The 9381-nt window shown below is 35.5% G+C and overlaps 1 protein-coding gene across 1 annotated transcript in view; it reads left to right on the top strand.

Moving 5' to 3' along the window:
- Mapre2 (microtubule associated protein RP/EB family member 2) overlaps positions 1 to 9381 on the top strand; it is a 130742-nt gene that overhangs the window by 4170 nt on the left and 117191 nt on the right. The window contains exon 2 of the mRNA XM_010638059.3: positions 7780 to 7841. The gene's annotated coding sequence lies outside the window, so the exon portion shown is untranslated. The remainder of the gene's footprint in view (positions 1 to 7779; positions 7842 to 9381) is intronic.

Here is a 9381-nt window from a genome sequence, read left to right as displayed (position 1 = left end):
GGAACAAAAAAAAAAAAAAAAAACAACCAAAAAACTACAGGATCAAAGTCAGGGTGTGGGAGTAGAAAGGAGACAAGAAACATCATTTTAAAAGTTGTACTTTTGGAAGCAAGAAGAAATATAGCTCCTGAATAGGTACTAAAAAAGAAAAGATCTGAGATTTTAAAAAGAAAGAAGAAGAAGAAAAATAGCTCCCAGATTTCCAGGAGAGGTCCTGAGTGGGTGACCACACGTGCCCTCAACCCAGAACTTCTTTCTTCTTTCTCTTTCTCTTTTCTTTTCTTTTCTTTAGCAGTGGAAAAGTTTCTTTGAAAAAGTAAAAGTGAAGAGTGAGGGAGAAATGCTCTACATAGTCTTGGCCGAGTGAAAGAGAAAAATGTAGGATAAAAGGACACCTGGGCGGAAGCAGCGTGGGAGCCGCTCCAGAGCCTCCTGTAGCTACACTGAGCACAGGAGTTGCTCCATTGCTCGGTTGCCCTCACAGGTGGCTCTGGATTTGAAATGACTGCTGCGACTCAGGCTGTCTAACCCACTCACTCAGTTTACAGGGTTTAAAGGGACTGGAATCTCAAAGAAAAGCTGGTTACTTTGCATTAATTCCTCAAAATTAGGAACTTAGTAGGGAGGGGCTGCAACTCTTTTTTATTAATTTTATTGGTACATTTTAAATGTACATAATATTCATCATTCGTTGTATGGAATTTGTACCTGACCATGATACATCTTTTTCTTTTTCCTTTATTTATTTATTTATTTTTAATTCTGGGAATGGAACTCAGGACTTTGAGCTTGCCAGGCAGGCACGGCAACCCTGAGCTATATCCCTGGCCCTAACAGCCAATTTATTTACATATATTGACTAGTTAGGAGTTTGCTTGTGTGTTTTTGTTTTCATACTGGGACCTTGCGCTTGCCAGGCAAGGGGACTGCTGCTGAGCTACATCCCCAGCCTGAACAAGATATATCTTGATTCCTTTATTTTCCCCTTTTCCTCCCTTCCCTCAACCCTTTCTCCCCTCCTTATATACAAAAGCTTTGTTTTCATTTTTTCCTTTTTCCTTTTCCCTTCCTTTTCCCCTCCCCCTACTTAGTTCCTCTTCCCATTTGAATGTTTTCTTCCTATTTCACAATATCTATTATACATTTTGGTCCTTATTTATACTTTCAGTTTCTCACACAAGGAAAATCCTGAAATATTTGAACATGTGTGTCTGATTTATTTCACTTAAGAGTAGAGGTGCATCTATTTACCAAGAAATGTCTCGATTTTCTTTATGGCAGAGTAATCATTCATTGTATAAAAAAGGGACTTCTTTATCCACTCATCTGTTGATGGACATTTGGGCTGTTTCAGAGATTTAGCTGTTACAAACTGTTCTGCTATAAACATGAATGTGAATATATTGCTGTGGTATGATGCTTTTAATTTTTTCAGGAAGATACCAAGAAGGGGAATAGCTAGGTCAAATGGAACCTCTCTCTAGTTTTATCTTAACACTATAATCCCCACAGTGATTGCACCAGTCTGCATTCCCACCAGCAGTGGAGAAGGGTTCCTTTGTCCTTACATCCCCACCAGCATTTGTTAGTGGTTGATTTCTTGATAGCAGCCATTCTTTCTGGAGTGAGATGGAATCTCAGCATTGTTTTCATTTTCATTTCTCAAATGACTAGTAATGTTGAACATTTTTTCATACATTTATTTGCTATTACTACCTCTTCATCTTCATTTCAGATACCCATTTTTGGGTTGGGTCTTTAAATTTGGGGGTCTTATTTTTTTAAGTTTGTTATATATTCTAGATATTAGTCTTTTGAGGAATAGCTGGAAAGGTTTTTTTCCCACTCTGCATTATCTCTTCTATTGGTTGTCTCTCTTGTGCAAAAACTTTTCAATAAGATGAGATCCCATTGTTGATTGTTGATTACCATATTTCATGTACATTTGGGGTTTTGTTCATAAAATCCTTGCCTATACCTATGTCTTTGAGAGATATACCTATTCTCTCTTCCAGCAGATTTAGTGTTTCTGTTTTAATACTTAGATCTATGATCCATTTCAATTTTAGTATATTTCATGGTGAGAGAGATGGGTCTAGTTTTAGTCTTTGGCATATGGAAAGCCAGTTTTTCTGGCACCTTTTATAAAAGAGGCTCTCTTTCTTCCAGTAAAGAAGTTTGGCTTCTTTGTGAAAGATAAGGTGGCTGAGTGTGTTTAGTTGTTTCTGCACCTTCTAATCTGTTCCATTGACCCTTGGGTCTGTTTTTTTTGCTGGTACCATGCTGTTTTTATCACAGTAGCTTTGTAGTATAACTTCAAGTCAAGGATTATGATGCCTCCTGCTTTGCCTTTGTTGCCCAGAATTGCTTTTGCTGTACGAGGTCTCTCCTAGTTTGAAATGAAATTTGGGATTGTTTTCTCTAATTCTGTGAGGTATGCTTTTGCTGTTTTGATTGAGACTACATTAAATCTGTATAACAATTTGGAAGTATGGCCATTTTCACTATATTGGTTCTTCCTACCCAAGAATAAGAGATATCTTTTCATTCTCTGATATCCTCTTCAATCTCTTTTTTCAGAGTACTATAGTTTGCAATGTAAAGGTCTTTTTGCTGCCTTCTGAGGTTGATTCCTAAGTATTTCACTTTTATTCATGCCGTTGTGAAAGGTATTGTTTCCCTAATTTCTCTCTCAGTGAGTTTGTTATTTGTGTACAAGAATGCTATTGGTTTTTTAGTGTTGATTTTGTATCCAGGTATACTACTAAATTTGGTTATTAAATCTAGAAGTCTTTTGGTGGAGATTTTGTGGTCTTCTAAATAGAGTATCACGTCATCTGCAAATAATGAGAATTTACTTCTTTTCCTGTCCTTATTCCTTTTATTTCTTTCTCTTGTCTCATTGCTCTGGCTAATGTTTTCAGAACTATATTGAATAAGAATGGTGATAGTGGACATCCTTGACTTATTCCTGATTTTAGAGTTAAAGCATTCAGTCTTTGGCCATTTATTGTGATGTTGGTTGTTGGTTTGTTATAGGTGGCTTTTATCAGATTGAGATAAATACCATCTATTTCAATATTATGTAGAGTTTTTATCATGATTAGACGTTTGACTTTGTTAAATTCCTTTTCTACATCTATTGAGATAACCATGTAGATTTGTTTGGCTCTATTAATATGATGTATTACATTTATTGATTTGTGTATGTTGAACCATCCCTGCATCCCTGGGATGAATCCTACTTGGTCATGGTGTATAATCTTCTTGATGATTTGCTATATTCTGCTTGTTAGTATCTTAATGAGAGTTTTGCATCTATGTTCATTAACGAGATGGGCCTGTAGCTATTTTTTTTGTTGGATCCTTCTCTGGTTTTGGTATCAGGATAGTGCTTGCTTCCAGGATGAGTTTGTTACCCTTTCAATTTCATTAAAGAGTGTGAGAAGTAGCAGCATTTAATCTTTTCTAAACTTCTTATAGAATTCAGCAGTAAATCCATCAGGACCTGATAGTTTTTTTAAATTACACCTTCAATTTCATTGACTTGTTTATTTAGAATCTTTGTATCATCTTGATTTAACTTTGGTGATTCTTATGTATCTAGGAATCTGTCTGTTTCTTTTGTGTTTTCCATCTTATTAGAATATGGATTCTCAAAGTAGATATTGATCTTCTAGATTTCTGCAGCATCTGTTGTAATTTAACCCTTTTCATTCCTAATTGCATGGATTTGAGTCTTTCCCTTTTTGATAAGGTTGGCTAAGAATTTTATTTTCTTAATTACAACTGCATTAATTTGTACTCTGATCTTTAAAGTTTCCTCCTTCATGTGAGCTTTGGGCTTGACTTGCTCTTCTTTTTCTAGAAGCTTGAGGTTCAAAATTAGGTTATTTATTTGACCTCATTCTGTTTTTCTGATGTGGGAATTTACTGCTATACATTTCCCTGTTACTGCATCCCATAAGTTCTAGGATATTATATTTGTGTTATTGTTTAATCATAGAAAAATGTCTGATTTCTTCTTTAATTTTATCTATAACCCATTGATTAATCGATCAGGAAGATTTTATCTAACTTCCATGTGGTCTCTTTTGCCATTGATTTCCAATTACATTGCACTGTGGTCTGACAATATGCATAAGATAATTTCAGTTCCTTTGCATTTACTTAAGCATGTTATATGAGCTTGCACATGGTCTATTTTGGAGAACACTCTATGTGCAACTGAGAAAAATTGTACTTTGATATTGTGGGATGGAACACTCTGTAGATACCTACTAAATCCATTTGTTCAAAAATTTTGTTTAGTTCTGATATTTCTTTGTTGATTTTTTTTTTTGTCTAGTTGATCTGTCCCTTTGTGACAGTGATATATCGAGGTCCCCTGTTACAATGGTATTAGTCATTATTTTTCATGTCTGTTAATATTTGTTTTATATAGTTGAATGTGCTGGTATTTGTTGCATGTATGTTTATGATTGATATCTCTTCCGCTTGGATTGTTTCCTTAACAAGAATGTAGTGACCTTCTTTGTTCCTCTTGATCAATCTTGTCTTGAAATCCAATTTCTTTGCAAGTAAAATAGCTACCTCTGCTTTTTTCCAGGTTCTCATCACATAGAATACTGTTTTCCATCCTTTGATTTTTCAGCCTGTGGTCCCCTTTTTCCCCCTCTCTTTAATTACTTGCCTGGCCTGGTAGATTCATTCTCTTGGGATTCATGGAGTTATGGACTTTATTATCGCTTTCTGCATTGTCCTTCAGAACACTTTGGAATGCTCCTCTGGTGATCATGAATTTCTTCAAGTGTTCTTTGTCATGAAAGTATTTTATTTTTTCAGTCAGTTTTGAAAAATAGTTTTGCAGGGTACAGCGGTCTGGGTTGGAGGTTGTTTTGTTTTAGGGCCTGAAATATTTCTAGCCTCCTTTGTGTTGAAAAGTCTGCAGTAATTCTGATGGTCTTTATTTTATAAGTAATTTGTTTCTTTTCTTTTAACAGCGTTTAATATTCTATTCCTGTTTTGAATTTCTGAAATCTTGACTATTATATGCCTTAGGGCATAGTTCTTTGATCATGGCTAATTGCATTTCTGTACACCTCACTTAACTGTATGTCAGATTCTTTCTCCATGCTCGAGAAATGTTCTGCCATTACTTCTGTGAACAGGTTTTTATATCATTGGCACTATCTCCTGCTTTTTTGTCAATTCTGATCAATCTTATTTTGTTGTTCTTTGCATCATCTAGCAGCTGCTGATTTTCATGGTAACTTGTTATTTTAAAGAAATCTTTCCTTTCATGATCACTAGCCACAATCCTGTCCTCTATATTCTGTCCTCATGTTGGTTCATTCTGCTACGTATACTTTGAGTAGAATTTTTAATCTCCTGGATATCTGATTGAATCTGTTTCATGGATTCCATTTCTTTCCTATGTCAGGCATTCATGGTTTCCATCATTTTCATAAGCTTCTCTATTTTTTAAAATCTGGACCTTTTCTAGATTCACAAATCATGCCCTTCATTAAGGTCATTATCTCTGAAGTTATCTGTGAAATAATTTCTGATTTGATTTTTTCTAGAGATGCATTTACCTGCTTAATTACTTCTGGTGTTACCAGTTCAGACAGTCCAGGTGGGTGGCTTTCAAATTGTTCCACATCATTGCCCCCTGGGTTTGCCTTTGGCAAGCTGGAAATCTGGATTGCATCTCACTTCTTTGAGATCATTTTCTGTTTTTTTCTTTTTAGTTTAATTCCTGCATTGATGCTGATAAATTGTTTATGTTAGGTATCTTTATTATTAGTATCAAGAACCCTTAGGAAATGACTACTCAGAGATGTCTTCCAGATGTAGCTGGCAGATTACCTCTGCAGTTTATTGGGGTTGAAAAACTGATGTCTGTTTGGCCTACTCCCTAGTTCTTTGGCACTGCCTTATAGTATTGTTTATGACCCTGAAACAATCTCAGTCTTGGCATATAAGAAAAAACAACTGATTAGAACAATTATGCTATCTTGGCTAAAGTAGTATAATCAGCAATAACAATAGCATCAAACACATCCTAGAAAGTGACAAAATATGGTAACTATTATGAACAAAATTTATAGTTATATAAGCAAATCGAAACCAAACCAGAAAATCATGTACAGTAAATATCCCCTCAATATGCCAATTTTACCATCAGGGGAGAAAATTTAAAAGGGGTTAGTGGAAAAAAACAGAAATAGAAGAAGAGAAAGGGATTAGAAGTAAGGCTGGAGAACAAAGGTACATTGTGTAAACTTCGGAAACTGGTGAAGATAGGAGGGAAAGAAAGAAGAAACAGAAACAAGAACAGAACAAAACAAAACAAAACAAAAAAAACCTAGAAACAGTGTTCTCAGTCATATAAAAACAAGAACAAACAATCAAGAAAAAGAGAAAAAAACAGAAAATCAGGAAAAAAAATCTACTTCAAAGCTTGTCTTTGCTGTCCCTGGTTGACAGAGAGGCCAGACAGAGTCCAGATCCATGTTGATTGATCCCAGCAAGCCAGCAGTAGAATTATGGCAGTAGTAGATAATCACAGTAAACTTAGGCTTTTGGTTCCACTGAAGTTCAGGCTGCTTCTGGTTCCTGGCTATGGACCAGAAGTTTTTTAGCCTACAATACTCTGAGTGATTCCTCCAGGCTTAAACTCAGCTCCCTGCCATCTTGAATTCAGTTGCCTCACCTTGACACCTGGAGCCACGAGATGGTGCCAACCTGCAGCTGCTCTGAGTTTTTACTTCCATTGGCCCCTTTCCAAAATAGCTACCAGCCAATCATCCTCTTCCTGGAGTTGGAGAGGCGTCTGAACCTGAGTAACTCACCAGCCACTGCAGTCTGCAGTATCCACTGCTCCATTCCACTGGTGCATTTCTCTGTGGAAGCCTCGGGTGGCCAGCAGTCACTGTGCCTCTACAGATCTGAGCCATTCCTCCCATCCCTCAAGCTGGTGCTCAGGGAGAAAGAAGCACCACTTCCCTTCTCCACTTTGTGATCCCTCTCTTCACTCTCCTTGTAGACTAATTCTCTCTTCAGATTCTTGCTGTGTTCCAGGGCCCCACTTTCCTTCTCCTTTTCTTCCTTATGTTGTTATATTCTGGATTCCAAATATTGGAGAGGCTGTTTCTCTACCACTCACCATTCTGCCATCTTCCTGGAAGTCCTTCAAGGCTCTTTGAATACTTCCTATAAAAGCTGAAAATCAAGACTTGCCATGTAAAGGTACATGATCCCAACAATGAATGTAACTGTACTATATCCCTAAAATGTACCAATAAACTCAATAAAATTTTTTAAAAATAAAAAAATAAATAAAATTGCTCAAAAAAAAAAAAGCTGAAAATTGGGGAAGACTAATTGACATTGGCATTTGATACCTCAGGGGAGGCACTGTTTCTAAGTTTATCTGTTAACACATGATTTCATCACATCAAACTGAGAGATTTGGGTGATAAAAATATTTTTTTCATAAGAGTTGCATTATAATAAATTTTCACAAACTTTAGTAAAAATCAACCTAAGAATTGATACACTAATATAGATTTAGAACATAATTCTGTTGTGTGGAAATTTAATCACTCTCCCATTGTAAATTCAATTGAATTTGAATATTTTGGGTGTGTTTTTTTTTTCTTAAATTTCTTTTTCTATCATTGACCACACCCAATGGACTAAATTATAACTCTTTTATGTTTTCATATTAAATGCTTTGTCTATTTTTTTCCCCCTTGCATTTTTACCTTCCAGCATCCCATTCCCCAGAAGAACAGTTCACTTCGACAACCAGGGAGAGCGCCTGGATGCTCAAGGTAAGGTTGAAATATAAATTAAAGCAAATAGTACTACTGCCTTTGCAAAAAATTATTTTCAAATTTCCATTATACCATTAAAACCTATATTTGAATAAATATGCTCCATTAAGATGTTATTTTTTCAAACTATAGTCTAATTCCCAAGTATATTAAGGGCTAATTAACTGCTATTAGCAATTCCTATAAAAATGGTCAAGCCAATTAAACTTTAGTTATAGAGATCTTATTAGTGATAAGTAGAGGGGGGAAAATGTCAAGATATGGTCAAAATGACCCCATGACATTTCTAATTGTCTGTGGACAAACAATTTTTACTTTTTTTTTAAGGCAGCCACTCTGTCAGTTGAGCGAAAGAATGTTAATATTTTGTGGTAGTGATTAAAGACTTAGAAAGCCCCGTATTTTCAGTTTGAAATTTGTCTTTGAGACACAAATGACATTCAGTTATTTCCCACTGGTACTCTTGAGTATCTAATGCCTTCAAGGCTCACCAGTTAAAGTGCCTTAGAACAAAGGAACAGTTAACAACAATTCCACCAGGTGGCAATATTTGGAAAGTCATTCAGAGATTTCAAAACTGTAGCTATTATTATTCACACAGAGAATGAAGTATAAAGCCCTAATTTCATCAGAGAGGCTCTAAACATCTTTTGTTTTATTTCTTGTACAATGCTTTTTTTTTTCTTTAAAAAGAAGGTGTGTGGGATATAGGTGTTTTGTTTGCATTCTGGAATGCTGCAATTAGAAACCTTATTTTTATTGACAAGTATTACAGGCTCAAATCCATCGATAATATACTTGTTTTGGTGTCCAAGTGTAAGAAATGCTATGGGAGATGGTTATTAAGTACTTCCTTGAGAAGTGAGATCTGAAACAAATTAGCTTCTAAATAAATGGCCTATCGTTATTCAACCAAGAGAAATTTGTAGGTACAAAATTCTTATTTCTATCAATTTGTAATAATTAAAGGTTATATAAATAGAATGAGTAAACTCTTCCTCTTTTGCTTTAATGAAACTGGTTAGCATGTTTGAAGCAAAGTCATGGGAAAGGTAGCTCATTATAATCTAAGTAGAATATCTCGTTATAAATCTCCTTATATCTGAGACTAAAGAACAAATGCTTCTTTTCCTGTAAAGAGACAGATAGTAAATATTTTCTGCAAGAGGCAAATCTGCATCTGTTACAACTAGTCAACTCATCCTGAGAAAACAGCCACAGACAATATATAAGTGAGTGGGTTCAATAAAATGGATTATATAAAATGAGTGGGTTATACAAATAGTTGTGTTCAGTAAACATTATTTTCAGAAAAAGACACTGGGTCACAGGCCTGTTTGCAGACCCCTGTCAGATAACCAATGATAAAGGGGTACAAGAGGGTGGAAAACCAAAAAGAGAACTGTCATTGGTACCTCTCTTTTCTTGACATGTCCCTTCTGAGGTACAGCTTGCTGTCTTAATCCTCTCAGAAACTAGTACAGGTGGAATACTCCATATCTGAAATATTTGAGACTAGATGTGTTTTGTATTTTTT

This window comes from Fukomys damarensis, unplaced genomic scaffold, assembly GCF_012274545.1.
Source record: "Fukomys damarensis isolate Sample0158 unplaced genomic scaffold, DMR_v1.0_HiC HiC_scaffold_30, whole genome shotgun sequence".
In the NCBI taxonomy this organism is placed as follows: Eukaryota; Metazoa; Chordata; class Mammalia; order Rodentia; family Bathyergidae; genus Fukomys; species Fukomys damarensis.
The sequence above is the reverse complement of the archived record's forward strand: the minus strand, read 5'-3'. Positions and strand labels throughout refer to the sequence as shown.